Genomic DNA, 17185 nt, shown 5'->3' with positions numbered 1-17185 from the left:
CTGTATAAAAGGAACTATAAACATTATTATTATTACAAATGTAAGCTACTACCACTTCCACCTTTAAAAGTCACAACTTAATTACATAGAGTATGCTAGAGACTACAAAGGACTTTTGCAATGAGCATCTCCTTTGCTCCTCACATTATTAAATTCATTATTCCCATTTTTTCCATGAGTCGTCTGAGAGTCAGAGACATAAAGTGATTTTTCAAGGTTAAATGGGTAAGAAGTACCTCAAACACAGGCCCTTAAGCTCTGAAGCCATTCACTACATTATGCATCCTATGCTTTGTCTAGGAATTAAAGCCAAGTCACCCTCCAGGGAGGTGACAATTTTACCACCAGTTCTCATCCTTGAAGTCCATTGGAGGGAACTATGGGTAGTAGTTTTACATAAACAAACAAATTAACTAATACCTAAAGAGTTTTTTTTTTTTTTAAAGAGTTAAATTTGTCAATCTACTTCTCTTCTAGAAATCAAAGAGATCTTAAGAGAGTAGCCCAGATGAAGGCAAACTACGGCCAGGGGGCCAAATCCAGTCAGTGGTTTTATATGGCCAGTGAGCTAAGAATTTTTTTTTTACATTTTTAAATGGTTGAAAAAAAATCAAAAGATTTTGTGACGCATAATAGTTATAAGAAATTCAAACTTCATTTTCATAAATAATTTATTGGAACACATTCATGCTGATTTTTTAAGTTCTAACTATGGTTGCTTTGCACTACAACAAAAGAGCCCACAAAGCCTAAAATATTTACAATCTGGCTGTTTTCAGAAAAAAAGTGTGCTGCTTTCCTTGCTTCTGCATCTTAGTGTTAGTGGTACTGAGCTGCTGGGAATAAATTATTTTTATAAAATGATGCTAAAACAAATGCCCTCCAACTCCCTCATAGACCCAACACATTCCCTCTGGTAATGATTCTTTCTACAATGTCTCTGAATAAGAGTACCAGAAGTTATTGGAATACAACACTGAAATGAAACCTTTTGATTTTAGGGCTTTGTGCCCTGCCTGTCATTAAGTTCTTATATAAAAGCCTGCCAAAGGCCAGCCCACAGCAAAAATAGAACGGAGGCATTGATTTGCGTTTGAACCTAAGATTTGTATAACCAAACCAAACCAAACCCATTCCTGTCAAATGAATCGCGACTCAAAGGACAGAGTAGAACTGCCCGATAAGGTTTTCAAGGCTGTAAATCTTTACAAAAGCAGACTGTCACGTCTTTCTCCCACAAAAATTGGTATAAAACCAAAACCAAACCCACTGCCGTCGAGTTGATTCCAACTCATAGTGGCCCTATACTGGGGCTAATGAAATCTCAAGGTCGCTAGTCTCTTAAGATAGTATCTCTAGATGGAGGAAAAAAAAAAGCTGGTCTACCCTAGATCAAAGAGGGCATATTAACCCTGGCTCATTGTGTAGAAACTGCTGACTTTCTGCTTGGGGGTTGAGGAGCCCAATGGTGGCCAGATGTTCAGAACTCTGGAACTGGTAGATGATTGGATTTGGTATTGGTTCAGGCAACCGTATTCTCTGGTTTAGCATTTCTAATGGACTTTTGAAACCATAAGCTCAACATTATTTCTTAATGAATTTTCTTTGTCCTATTTAGGAGCCCTCAGCACTCCTTGGTTACACTTGGGTGACTCATAATTAGTTCTGCAATACTAACATAGATTACAATTAAAAAAAAAAAAAGAGTAAAAACAAATATGCTTTCAATCACAGTGGAGGGGAAAAAAAGGAATTGTAACAAAATATGTTGGTCTTGCAAATTATCTGGTTTTATTATTTTTTCCTTATTTATTTATTTTTAATTAAGATTCCAGAACCTCTAGCCAGTCTTTTTCTTTCAAAGGCATTCTATTTTCCAAGCTTTGAACAATTAATTAAAAAAAAAACTTTAATATTTATGGGAATTTGGTTAATTAAATAAACCACCCTGACAATTAAATTTAGTCTTCAAGTAAACAGTGGAGTGATTGCTGCAAGGCAGGTTTCAGTATCATGGACTCTCAAACTTAGAACAATCTTTTGAGCATCAGGGTGGAAACTGCATGAGGTTAAGACCACAGGATTTGATCTGACAGACCTTCATTTGAAACCTGTTCCTGCTACTCACTAGCTGCATAATCTTGAACAATTTATTTATACTCTTCAAGACTCGGTTTCAAATGACCTGTCCCCATAGGACTGTGGTCAGGATTAAATCTAGTAATTCATGCAGAATGCTCGAAACAGGAAGTACTCATTCAATGTAGTCCTATTACTCTATTATTTACGTAGTTTCACAATCCCCTACCCAGTGTTGTCATTAGGGGTCTCGGGTGCTGATCACACACCCTGACACCGTCAGAGGAGGTGACACCAAAATAACCCCAGGATCCAGGGAAGCCCCGGGAGAGGGGCCGCCAAGGCAGTAGCATCACTAGGGTTGCTGTCACTCGTCACTATCCCCAACCTCCACTCCCCACTTCCTGTCACCCGCCAGTTAAGGTGCGGGCAGCCTGGCCACAGTGCAAGCCACTGAGCGAGAAGTTCTCCGCCTTGGCCGATGGGAAAGGGGAGGAGCTGCTGGGAGGTGGGGGGACCCGGAGGGGCAATCATGCAGCCTGTGTTGAGACACAGTGGTCAGCAGCTTTGCCCACCAGGGGAGGGTTCACTGGCTGGCCCTGCCCACGGGGTGGTATGTGACAGCATGAGTTACCTCACTGGGTGACACCAACCTTAGTGAGCCACTGTCCCTACCCCACTGTCTCAATGCCTAATGCTAAATGCATGAGCCTACTATACAGCCCCCAAGAGCTTTTTACCTGTCCAGTCTCTATTTGACCTCATTGTGCACCCTTAGACACCCATTTTTGTTTCATACAGCTCAAGGGACCAAAATTCTTCTTTACATTGGTCTGCAATTATTAAGTATCTCTCTCTTCTAGTCCAAGTCAGCTTCCTGTAGCTACGCAGCATAAATCTGTGCCATTTCTCAGTAGATAGGTGAATGTAAAATCATGATCATCCCCGTAAGTCTTCTTTTCCTGCAGCTAATTAACCTGAGCCCCTTCTACTATCTCTGATATTTTATCAATAGATCTCAACCTTGGCTGCAGGTGAAAATCATCTGGGGAACTTTTAAAAATTCCGACGTCCAAGAAACTCACCAGAAAAATTAAATCAGAATCTCTGGAGGTAACTAGTGTATCTCTGTATATAAACCAGGCATCAGCAATTTTTACAGCCCCCAGGCCATTCTAAGGTGTAGCAGGGTTGAGAACTACTGTACATGCGTTCAAGTTATTTTATTTGCTAATAATTTTATTCTTAACTAACTTCAGTTTTTAAAAGCCCTGCCTACAGTGCTGCACTCAAATAAATACTATAGATGTCATCTGAGCAGGATCGTCATTACATTCCCTTTTTTAGGGCGTCTTAGTTATCTTTTTTTTTTTTAGTTATCTAGTACCGCAATAGCAGAAATACCACAAGTGGATGGGCTTTAACAGAATTTTATTTTCTCACAGTTTAGGAGGCTAGAAGTCCTAACTCAAGGTGCTGACTCTAGAGGAGGGCTTCCTCTCTCTGTCAGTTCTAGAGGTAGGTCCTTGTCTCATCTGAGCTCCTGCTCCTGTGAAGCCTTCGTGTGGCTTGTCATCTCTCTTCCCCAAATCTCTGATTCTTTTGTGTCTGCTTAAACTCTTTTATATCTCAAAAGAGATTGACTCAAAACATACCCTATGCTAATCCTGTCTTATTAACATAGCAAAGACAGCCCATTCCCAAAAAGGATTATAACCACAGGCATAGAGGTTAGGATTTACAACACTTATTTGTGGGAGGCACAATTCAATCCATAACAATAAAATTTTCTGCCTTATTGTAGCAAACACAAGCATTGGTTTAGTCCAGGTTTCTCAAACTTTACTATACATAAGAATAACTCAGGATCTTGTTAAATTACAAATCATAATTGGTGCACCAAGATTCTACATTTCCAATAAGCTCCCAGGTAATGTCCGTGGACCACATTTTGAGTCATAGAGGTCTACTCTGCTGCTGTAATCACATTAGAGTTACATGCAGGTAGAGGGAGAGGCCAAACACAGAGTTGGTTGCGTCATAAGTTGTTCTATTGAAACTTTTGTAGTCAGTATGTATCTGGTGAGTTTGTAAGTGGGTGGCAAGCCATCTATCTCAAATATTGGCTATTTTCTCACACGTTCTGCTTGGTGCTCAGTTTGGAAACCAGCATCTATTTGTCTTTGTGGCAGCTAAAAAAACAGGATGGTGAATTTAGCTAGCTGAAGAGATTTATAGAAATATGAATATTACATTTTCAAGTTTCTAAGAAAGAAAACTTCCTAAAACATTTTATATAATTTGAACACATAAACACCCTTTTGAGTACAAGGATAGCATCCTTCCTTAATATTGTCTCTTGTGACACTCAGAGTGCCTTCAACATGAGGGGCATACAGAAGATTCTAAATAAATACTGATTTATTAACTAATTGATGAGATATCCTCAGTGGACAGTAAAACGTGCCTTTTATGGCCATGAAATAACTAAAGAGGGAGAGAATATGCCAAAAATGACAAATCATATGGTATAAACAGAGAATGCAATTTGTGCTAATAAATGGGGAAAGTGAAACCGGCTGAAACAAGGCTTTGAAGGAGTGATAGTCTGTGAAGAAATAGAGAAAGAGGGGAGGGAAAAGACATTTCAGCCTTTAATATGGATAGTTTTACATCCAAAGCCAACATCATGCTTGACTTGGGCTATCTAATGAGACTGCAACCTAAATGGTATACTTGTAGGACCTTCTGTCATATAATGTCAGGGATAATATATTAAGCCAAGGAACATGTGAGTTATAATACAACTGCAAGGGAATAAAAATTAAAACTCCTTCATGTGGAAATAGACATAATCATGCTACATTTCCCTGTAGAAGAGCATACAGTGGCAATTTTTCTTCATATAACATTACATTAGCTTTAATTCTTATTAATAAGATACAAGAGTCATTAACACTATTAAAAATCTAATTATGTTAGCAATTTTCCGTCATGTCATATTTGAGTAGTTAAGTATTGGTATTTGTTTTTCCTAATGGGATTCAAAAGTCTAATTAATAAGCTTTCTTTTGTGGTTAAGTGGAATGAATCTCTATGAAAAGCAAGCCATTTTTAATGTCTGCAGGCAGCTTATTTTCTCATATATTATACCACTAAGCTACCTGGTCACCTATGATATAAATAACCAAATAATAATTATGAGATTATCATATGAATTTCAACAATGCCTTTCATTATATGTGATGTTTCCGCTACATTGCTCCAAGAACCTCAATATGTTTACTGGACAAGAAGCGTAGAAAAAGATTATGCAGTGTATTATAATTGAAGGAAGTTTGAGAAAACTGAAGGTAACACACTGAATAAACCTAGTGCTTTTTCTGCTTGAACTGGTATCATGTGGGGGCAGTACACATCCAAATAACCAATAGCCAAAAGTTGTGTTGCTTAACTCTAGTCTATTTAATTAACTTAATATCAATGCCTTAATAAGAAATATTTTTATGTTAATTGTACTTCATTTCTTGGTACTATTCTAGCATATAGGGTTCCTGGGTGGTGCAAATGGTTGACACAATCTGCTGCTAACTGTAAAGACTAGAGGTTTGAGTCTACCCAGAGGTACTTTGGAAGAAAAGCCCGGCAATCTACTTCCAAAAAATCAGCCATTGAAAAAAAACCCTGTGGAGCACAGCTCTATTCTGACACACATGGGGTCACCATGAATCAGAATCAACTCAATGGCAACTGGTTTTACTAACATATACAAATTTATATTTATATTTAGTATATATAGGCAACAAGTTCTTGGCTGTTATTGTTAAAAAATACCCCTCTGATATGCTAAAACTTTTTTTCACTCTTTGATGTGACTTAATATTACTCTATTTTATGTTATAAATATGTATGTGCTTATTTTACTAGTCCTTCTGAATTGTAAATTCCTTCAGTTTATGGGCAATCTGAAACTTATTTTTCAAAACTATAGACTTAGATGATATAAACTGTATTCAGCTCAATGGTGCCCTTTTAGACATAATAAAGAAAAGGGGGGAGTTGTTAACATAGAAAGCAGAATTATGTCACATCTCATCTCACAAAAATCAGAGCAGCCCTATTTTATCTATTTTAAATATTGGCCCTCTATATAATATGCACTTTAGAAAGAGTTTCTCTCCTTAAAAATAAAAAAAGTTTAAAAACAAAGTTTTACACTTGTAGACAAGATGGTAGATTGATTACACAGTTTCATCTCTAGTCCCTCCCAATATGCTAGGAGAATGACAGTAAATCAATTTTAAGGCCAAAACCATAAGGATAAAGGTAATGGCAAAGGAGAAAACAGCCCCAACATTTTGGGAACTAAGGCAGGTAGTAAGTGACCTACAGTTAACTTCTAAGCTGGCATGAAGGAATTCTAAAAAGCAGCCTGATTTATACTTCACCTTGAAAGTTCACGAATTAGAAGTACCACATACTCCTGGAAATGGAGATGAAAGTACTACCCCAAACAGAAAGGTGTTTAAGAAATAGGAAACTGCCAAATCTCCCCCTCCAGCAAAAGTCTAGATGGCTGCTCTTCTTAGGGTTGGAGAAAAGGCCTTCCAGGAAACATTAGATATAGCTGATGATAGGGTACCCCCAGACTGATATAGAGGGAGAAGGGGGGAGTTAAGTGAATATTTTCTCACAGAATGCTGGATCCTCTAGATTTTTTCTCACGCACAACTTCCAGAATGCTTTTATTCTAGGGAGGAGTTGGAAGAGATGTAACCAACAAAAAAAGAAGAATAACAATACTGTCATTTGGTGTTTACCAACATAACTGTGTACCCCCATCACTGTACAGTTAAGAACTCATTTGAGAAATCACACTGAGAAGTCCCATAATTCCAAGTCAATTTTTCTGTTTCTCATCATTAAAATGACGAGGATCACCATATAAGGATCACCAGATAAGAGGGAAACTTGTGTGGTGAAATACAGAGAATAAAACAAGCAAGCAAACATACGGAGAAAACGGAACCATGGAAAGAAATAAGAAAATTAAAAAGCAATCATTAATATTTCAGAAGGATAAGTGAACTTATTTGTTACGTGAAACAAAATCAGAATGATATAAAACAGGAGAACACTCAGAAAGTAAGGAAAAGCTCTTATAAACTACTATCATAGCAGAAATGTAAGTAAGGCTCAACGGAATTGTTGAAAGTAGAACAAAGTTAAAGAGATGGAAAAAGAAGGTAGAAAAGATAAGAAAATGAGAAAAATAGGGCAAGAGGTTCAGTACCTGAATACCTGGAATTCCACAAAGAGAACAGAGAAAGAAGGGAGGGAAAACAACAAATTGAAGAAAATTCCTGAGAAAGGAAAGACTTGAGTTTCAGGAATGAAAATGTCCACTGAGTGACCACTGTAATGGATAGAGTCACACTAAGGTACATCATCATGAAAATTCACAACACCAGGGACAGAGAGAAGATCCTCTAGGCCTCTTGTGGAGAGAATAAAGAGACTTCACACAAAAGGGAGAATCAGAATGGCATATGACTTTTCAACAGCCATGTTAGAAGTTAGAGGGTCATGCAGGAATGTCCTCCAAACTCTCAAAGAAAAAGACTTCTAAATTATAATTCTGTACCTGGTTAAATTAAATTTAAGTGTGAAGATGGAAGAGTGGTATTTACAGACGTGCCAAGTCACACACACGAAAAGTGTGTCTTATGAGGTCATAAAACTACTAGAAGATAAGATTAATGAGGGGAAATCCAAGAAAGAGGAAGGTATGGAATCCAGGCAAGAGAAACCCCAACTCCCAAAGAAAAAAAGGGATCAGTCTCCAGGAAATCATGAATAGAGAGCCCAAGACCACAGCTGAGCAGCTGCCTAGAGAGGGTAGTCACTCCAGACAGGAGCACAGGAAGGCTCCAGGGAAGGTTGCTTTTGTGACGAAACTGGTAGATTATCACTTTTTTTTTTTTTTTTTAAAGAGGAGAATGACACAATTGGGGGAAGAGTTCATAGTTGAATTTGTGGTAAGTTCATAGAGAACTAAGCAAATAGGAACCAATAATAATTCCAGGGAAACAAACATTTCCCAGAAAGGAAGAGTAATCATAAATATACTTAACTGAGGTGAGAATAGCATTTACATAGTCAAATAATGTAAAAGCTTAATACATTTACATTATGATCTAAAGAAAGTGATTAAATAACTGTATTGAAAAGCCTGGAGGATGGGAAGTCAGAGTGTGCATATGTGTAGACAGGGAATGTTGGGGGAAAGAGGAGAGGTAGAAGGCAAAATGTTGATCTTCTTTAGAGGAAAGTCAATAGACACTGCTTAAAACTGAACAATTAAGGAGCGCAACATATATATATATATATATAATTTTTAAATATGGAGGTAATAAAAATAATCTGCTAAATAGGTTGAAAATTTTTACCTTGAATAATAGGAACTAATTGAAAGAGGTGAAGAGACAGCTGTTTTTCATAAAATGTCTTGTAAAACAATTATATGCATATACTTGATCAAATTATATACACACTTACACCCTTTAAAGTATATAAACACTAAACCAAAAAACCAAACCCGCTACTGTCAAGTCAGTTGTGACTCACAGCAACCTTATAGGACAGAGTAGAACTGCCCCATAGCGTTTCTAAGGCTTTAAATCTATACCGAAGCAGAGAGCTGCTGGTAAGTTCAAACTGCCACCAAGGCTCCATATGGATACTACTTTGGTAAAAGTATTAAAAAAAAAAAAAAAACTATCTTAAAAAAGCCTAAATCAAAGATCAGTAATAAAATTAGTTTCCTAAAGCCTAATAGTGCTCAAACTGTACATAGACCAAGGGGCTATCATTCAAGCAGAACAAAGGGATACTGACTGGTTTAAAATCAGAAAAGGTATGAGTCAGGGTTATATCCTTTCACGGTACTTATTCAATCTGTATGCTGGGCAAATAATCTCAGAAGCCAGAATACATGAAGAAGAACACATCAGGACTGGAGGAAGACTCATTAACACCCTGTGATATGCAGATCACACAACCTTGCTTGATGAAAGTGAAGAGGACTTGAAGCACTTACTGATGAAGATCAAAGACTACAGCTTCAGTACGGATTATACCTTAACATAAAGAAAACAAAAATCCTGACAACTGGACCAATAAGCAACATCATGATAAACAGAAAATACTGAAGTTTTCAAGGATTTCATTTTTCTTGGATCCACAATCAATGCCCATGGAAGCAGCAATCAAGAAATCAAACTACGTATTGTGTTGGGCAAATCTCCTGCAAAAGACCTCTTTAAAGCGTTAAAAAAGCAAAGATGTCACTTTGAGGACTAAGGTGTTCCTGATCCAAGACTTGGTATTTTCAATTGCTTCCTATTCATTCAAAAGCTGATCAATGAATAAGGAAGACTGAAGAAGAATCCATGCTTTTGAATAATGATGTTGGTGAAGAATATTGAATATACCACAGAGTTCCAGAGGAATGAACAAATCTGTTTTAGAAGAAGTACAGCCAGAATGCTTTTTAGAGGCGAGGAGGCAAGACTTTGTCTCATGTACTTTGGACATGTTATCAAGAGGGACCAGTCCCTGAAGAACGACACTGTCATGGATTGAATTGTCCCCCCAAAATATGCGTCCACATGGTTAGGCCATGATTTCCAGTATTGCGTGGTTGTCCTCCATTTTGCGATTGTAATTTGCCTATGTGTTGTAAATCCTAATCCCTGCCTGTGGTTAATAAGGCAAAATTAGATTATGTTAAAGAGGATTAGGGTGGAATGTAACACCCTTGCTCAGGTCACATCCCTGGTCCTTTTACTTTACAAGAGATAAAAGGAAAGGAAAGCGAGCAGAGTAGGAGACCTATACTACCAAGAAAGCAGCTCTGGGAGCAGGGTACGTCCTTTGGACCCAGGGTTCCTGTGCAGAGAAGCTCCTAGTACAAGGGAAGATTGATGACAAGCATCTTCCTCCAGTGCTGACAGAGAGTGAACACCTTCTCTTGGAGGTGATGCCCTGAATTTAGACTTGTAGCCTACTAAACTGTGTGAGAATAAATGTCTCTTTGTTAAAGCCATCCACTTGTGGTATCTCTGTTATAGCAGCACTAGATAACTAAGACAGACATCATGCTTGGTAAAGTAGAGGGTCAGTGAAAAAGAGGAAGACCCTCAAAGAGATGGATAGACACAGTAACTGCCACAATGGGCTCAAACAAAGCAATGATTGTGAGGATAGCGGACAGGCAGTGTTTGGTTCTGTAAGTAGGAACTGACTCGATGTCACCTACCAAAGACAACAAAGTCTAATGTCTAAGGTGTGCTATGAGCTTAATAAAAAGACTTTGATTTAAGTTGCCTGGGCTAAGCACAATTTGGAGCCCTGGTGGCACGGTGGTTAAGAGCTATGGCTGCTAACCAAAAGGTCAGCAGTGCAAATCCACCAGCCACTCCTTGGAAACCCTGTGGGACAGTTCTACTCTGTCCTATAGGATTGCTATGAGTTGGAATTGGCTCAATGGCAGTGGGTTTTGTTTTGTTTTGGTGGTGCAGTGGTTAACTGCTGGGCTGATAACTCCTGGCAGTTGGAACTCACCAGCCACTCTGTGGAAAAAAGATGTGGCAGTCTGCTTCCAATAAAATTACAGCCTTGGAAACCCTATGGGGCAATTCTGCTGTCTTACAGGGTCAACATGAGTTGGAATCCATTTAACAGCAATGGGCTTTTTTTAAGTACCATTTAACTGAAGACATTGCCTTAGGGCAAAGTTATTTTGTTTCTAAGATCTTTTGCTTCTTTTGTACTTGAGTGACACTTTGGATGAGAATAAAATTATTGGGTCACATTTTGCCTCTTGTGGACTTTTACACATTGTATCTATGATTTCTGGCATTAAGACCTACCATAAGTCATATGGGGCACGTCTGATTACCTGCAATGCTCTTCCCTAATACGTGATTTGATCTTTTTTTCATGATTGCCTAAAGAATTTATTCTTTCATGTTAAAGTTCATTATTTCTTAGTATGAATGTTTCTAGATAAATATTTTTAGGGACACATTTTACTCTCTCAAACTATACATGAAAGTCTTCTTTTATTTACAGAAAGTTTTTGTGTAATATACATATATGTTTTTTGCCAGTCCCATTATTTTCATTTCATTCTTCCAAAACACTGATAACAGAAATGTTGGATCTTCTTTGTCTATGATCAATACCTGTAATTTTCTCTTGCACTATTTTTTAAACTCTTTGTTCTTTTTGATTTGTTTGCTTCTCTTGATTCTGTCCTTGTTGTTTGTAGAATTTTCAGCAGTGTATCTCCTTCTTTGCACTCTTTCCAATCTGCCTTCATTTTAGCAATGGTTATTTTTTCCTACTCTTCATTTTCTGACTCTTCCAACTCATATTCCATCTTCTTCTTTTGTCTGAACTTATTTCATCTTCATACTTGAAAGTCTATTTGTAAATTTTATTTTATGCTAGTGATTGATGTCCTATTTTTTAAATGTGTTTTTTTATCATAATGTTTACATGCCCCACTGCAACATTTTTATAATAAGTATTCTTCACCTATCGTCTCTTCCTTTCTTCATAGTTTTGTGTTGTGTTCATATAGACAACTTTTATCTACATCAAAGATTATTTTTACAATTCGTTTTACTGAGAGAATGACTTCGAAGAGCATCAACTTAAAGGAATTTCTTTAGGAAAAGAAAACCAAGCCATGTTACAGCCCATCAGGAGATCTTACGCAGTAAGGTTGTATTGTGAGTACCTTTAACATTTACTTCTTGCCAGTCACTACAAATGGCAGTGCAATAGTTCACATAATGCAAGATTGTTCTCCTTTCCCCTCTCCTACCTCATTGGTAGATCGTTGTCTGCAAAATGGTATGTCTATATAATTCAATCTAGTTTCTTGAGATTATATGCCAACAGAGGATACAGGCAAGGTCTCATTAGGCCCTTCCTGGTCCTTAAGGGATATGGCTTCTTACTTTGGAGAACAGTATACTCTTAGCTTGGTCTGAGTTCTGCAGCCATCTTTATCTTCTTTCAGCACTATCCCACAGCTCTCTTTGATACTGACACTGTATTTGTCAGTGTTTCCTGAAATATTCAAATATTGTTCCATTTATCCTGGTTTCATCAAAGATATATTTAGATGTATGTTTCTTTTCTACTTAAATCTTTTGTCTGAGAAGTTGGCAACTGACAATCTTCTTCCAGTATGTTAACACTAGAAGTGAGAGTGGAAATGTTTTAAATCTTTTTTATTTCTTAGGCATAGGAAAATATCTTTTGCTTGAAGAGATTAGGAAAGTAGAATTAGCATTAGCCTCATGGAGTATGTGTTTATCTCATCTTTTTTCCCTATTCAGTGGTATACTATTCAGATTAGAATTTTATAAATGTGAGGAACCTTCACAGAAACATTTGCCTTTTCTTTATCTGATTTTAGGATCCAAGATAATAAGTATCCCAACAGCATATAAGAAAAGAACTCTAAAATCTTATTCTAAAAAAACAAATGAATTTGTAAAGTACTTCTTAGCCTTGTACATAACTTTATTATATTAATTTTTAAAAATAGGCAATTTTAAATAGAATTTTCGATACACTTAATATAATGCAATGGTAGATTTCATTTTAAAAATATTTATAAATTTTTTCACTTCAAGATGTAATTTTCATCTTGCAAAAAATTATTAGAAGTAATTCAAAATATCCCTGTATTTTACTTATCATTAAAGTATCCAATTAGATATTTAAATCATAACAATATATTACATATAAAATATAGTTTTTATATATAGAAATAATGTGTATAATAATTTGACATTATTTAGATAAGAATTGATTACAATGTTTATGTGTTCTCTATTTTAATCATACCCCCACGTGTCTGTCAGTTTGTGGTACTATGGGGGCTTGCATGTTGCTGCGATGCTGGAAGCTATGCCACTGGTATTCAGATACCAGCAGGGTCACCCATGGACCAGGAACCGTTTCGTTCTGTGGTACCTAGGGTCGCTATGAGTCAGAACCAACCCAACGACATATAATAACAACAACATTTTATTCATAAAGTATTCCAGATATACAGAAAACAAGTAATTTCAGCCAACATAACAGAGATTAAAAAGCAGACACAATAAATAGTAAAGCTAACTTCTGTACAGTGGGAAATAGTTTTAAGCTTTATACAAATTATTGATTTAATATACATGACACTCTTATAAAATACATGCTATTATTATTCCCACCTTACAAGGGGGAAATTGAGGCTCACAGAGGTTATGTAACTTGCTCATAATCATAAAGTAAGTAAGTGGCAGTCAGGGTTCAAACTCAGGTAAGGTGACTGCCAGTTCATTCTCTTAGCCTTTTGTCTAGAACTTACATGACGAAGGAAGCAACAGAAGATTGTGGCAAAGGCAGCCTACTAGGACTAGTATTCCGCTCTGTTGGCATGCCCAGCAGCTGGCACCGTGCTCAGCACTTAATAACCCATCAGTCATTTTATGTTAAATCAGGGGACTAAGCACATGGCTTGGAGCTTGAGGGAGGATCACATTTGCATGCAGGACAAACTACATATTAAAGGCGTTGCCATCAACCTACCAAATAAAACAAAAAACAACCAAATCCCCTTTGCTGGTGAGTCAATTCTGACTCATAGCGACCCTGCAGGACAGAGTAGAACTGCCCCATAGAGTGTCCAAGGAGCGGCTGGTAGATTTAAACTGCTGACCTTTTGGTTAGCAGCCATAGCTCTTAACCACTATGCCAACCAGGGTTTCTGCTGTCAACCTAAAGCCCTCCTAATTATTCCAATAATCTACTTAAGAAAAAAAAAAAAAAAGGGGACCTGGTTGCATGCTTCTGGAATCAATCTCATCACAAGTGGAAGTCCTACAATGTTCATGGTATAGACTCCAAAATAATAATAAATTAATTTCACATTAAAGCAACAGTCCTTTTGCAAATCTAGGACAAAATTTGCTTCTACAAAAACTCAGGTATTTGATATGAGGATAAATCAATGGTAATCAACTCATAGCAATATTGCACCTGCCATAGACATTTGGCAATTTCTGCGGACATTTTTGTTAGTTACAACTTGGAAAGAGGAGGAAGCTTCTGGCATCCAGTGGGTATAGGGATGCTAGACATCCCATAACATACAGAACAGCTATGTACAATGGAGAATTATCCAGCTCAAAATGCCAATGGTGCTGAGATTGAGAAATCATGATCTACATATGTGTGTTTTTAATTTTGATAACAATTTGAGTTTTATTAGCTTAAAAGAAGTGACTAATAAACCATCTGGAAACACTCCTCATTCCATTCCTGGTCCAAGCTTTAAATGACTAATAAGGGACATAAAAGAAAGAAATTAAGTACCCTACAGCACTCACTATTCTAGAACTTGGAGAAATTGAATGGATGGAGACTACTGAAAATGTGATCACTGTTTTTCTTGAATTTTACTCCCAATTCTCTTCAGTCTCTCTAAAGATTTCTGAAGAAAAATACTTACTATTCTAAAAGCTGCCTTTCATGTTTTATTTTTCCCTGTGACTCCTCATCTTCTTTCCTCTCTATCACAAACAATCTGGCTATGTTTACTTACTGCTGACACCTCAAGTTCTAACCAACTCCCAGATAGCACGTACAAAGGATAACAAGTTTTCTCAAATCTTTGGAAGTGTTCATTTTGTTGTCTGAGGAACAGTTTTTGTTCCTAGCAGGTACTGCTACACTTTAGAGCACAATCATTGCAGAGTAATATTTTAGAATTAGCTGTGGGCTGTGGGAAAAAAATGTATAAATGTTCTGGCACATTTATGTAGCTGTTTTCTAAATTGTTTTAAAGAAAAGGTCTAGATCTTTCCACTCCCACCCTACCAATTCCATTATAGCTCTCAAGACCTGCTTCATCTTTAGGCCTTTACCTCTGCCTTCTCCTTTAACAAAATATGTCTACTGGGCATCTCATGCCTTAAGTATCTGCTCATACACATTTGATACATCAAAAATAATTTGCTGGCTTCCAGTATTGATAACTAGCTGCTCTTGAGTCCATTCTAACTCATAGCGATCTCATGTGTGTCAGAGTAGAAGTGTGCTTCACAGAGTTTTCAATGGCTGATTTTTCAGAAGTAAATCACCAGGGGAAGCCTGGGTGGCACAAGTGGCTTTCAATCAGCTGTTAACATTTAGCAGTTTGAATCCACCCAGCTGCTCAGCAGAAGAAAAACCTACAGAACTGCTTCCATGAATATTACAGTCAAGAAAACCCTGTGAAGTACTTCTACTCTACAACACAGGGGGTCGCCATGAGTCAGGGCCAACTCAACGGCAGTTAACAACAGTAACAGATCACCAGGACTTCCTTCCTTCCTTATGAGGTACCTCTAATAAAAAAAAAATTTTTTTTTTTTTTTTTGAGGTACCTCTAGGTGGACTCAAATATCCAAACTTTCAATTTGCAGCTGATTGTGTGGACCGTATGTGTATCCAGTATTCATAGGCCAGATTATTTTGATCAACCATCCTTCTGAAAACAAGAGCTAAAGAAGTTTGCTTTGGTGCTGAGCAAAGGAGAAAACAGGGGGAAAAAAAGTCCTTTAGGACTATGAATACAGACTGGACCTCTTGAGAATATGTATTCAGGATTGTGCATAGCCTGAGTCAGTCAAGAAACTTCTAGCCCTGACATGGTTGTGGCCAGAAGCAGGGCAAAACCGTTCTGGAGGTATGTAGAACATTCTCAGACTTAAGGGATACCACAGATAATTTTTCAACAGCAATGACCATCAAGCAGTCTAAGATCACTAAGTCCAAAGAAAGAAGGGTGCCTGAATGAAAACCAGCAGAAAAAACTGATAGCACAAAAAAACAGTACACAATACTGGAAAAGACAATAGTAAAATAATTTTAAAAAATACAAAGTACACCTTTTTACTAAAACAAAGATACAGAAACAAAGGTCTACCATTTAAATCATAGCCTTATATTTATATCAAAGAAATACATGCTAAAGCAAAAAGCATTATTAGAGACAAAGAACTCCACCACATAATGACAAAATTTTCCATCACAGGAAGATTTAAAATTTTAAATCTATATGCACCTAATATTACAATATTTTGGGTTTTTTTTCTTTTGAATATTATAATATAGCCCTGGTTGCTCAGTGGTTAAGAGCTACGGCTACTAACCAAAAGGTCGGCAGTCAGAATCCACCAGCCACTCCTTGGAAACCTTATGCGGCAGTCTCACTCTGTCCAACAGGATCGCTGTGAGTTGGAATCAACTCAACAGCACTGTGTTGTTTGTTTTTTTTTTTTATTACACTTGCAATAATTTACAGAACAATAACTGGCAAACCTACAAATAAACAATGAACACGCACATTAGGAGATTTTAATATTCCTCTCTCAGTAACTGATAGAAGCAGCCAAAAAAAAAAAATCAGCAAAGATAGAGAAGGTTTGATTACTATTAACACTCTTGATCTACGGATATATAGACTACTGTTCCCAACAACTGTAGAACACAAATAATTTCCAACTACACATGCAATTTTTTTTAATTAATGCATATTGAAAAACAAAACAACTAAAGAAATTTCGAAGCATTGAAATTCTACAAACTCTTTAACCACAATAAAATTAAATTGTATAATAATTGAAAATAACTAGAAATATCTCATGATATCTCATGAAGGTAGTGGTGGTCCAGTGATAGAATTCTCGCCTCCCATGTGGGAGAGACGGGTTCTATTTTCTGCCAATGCACCTTAGTGCAGCCACCATTTGTCTGTTAATGAAGGCTTGTGTGTTGCTATGAGGCTAAACAGGTTTCAGCCAAGTTTCCAGACCAAGATGGGCTAGCAAGAAAGGCTTGGCAATCTATTTCTGAAAATCAGCCAGTGAAAACCCTATGGATCATAACAGTCCTATCTGTAACTGATCACAGAGATGGTGCAGGAACAGGCAGTATTTCATCGCTTTGTGCACGGTTGCCATGAGTCAGTGGTGGACTAGACAGAAGCTAACAA

The 17185-nt window shown here is 37.1% G+C and overlaps 1 long non-coding RNA gene across 1 annotated transcript in view; it reads right to left on the bottom strand.

The window, feature by feature from the left end:
* LOC135230460 (uncharacterized) overlaps nucleotides 1–17185 on the bottom strand; it is a 283687-nt gene that overhangs the window by 17516 nt on the left and 248986 nt on the right. The gene's annotated exons all lie outside the window — the stretch shown is intronic.

Source organism: Loxodonta africana, chromosome 2 (assembly GCF_030014295.1).
Source record: "Loxodonta africana isolate mLoxAfr1 chromosome 2, mLoxAfr1.hap2, whole genome shotgun sequence".
Taxonomy (NCBI): Eukaryota; Metazoa; Chordata; class Mammalia; order Proboscidea; family Elephantidae; genus Loxodonta; species Loxodonta africana.
Note: the sequence above shows the minus strand (reverse complement) of the source record. Positions and strands in the feature narration are given on the sequence as shown.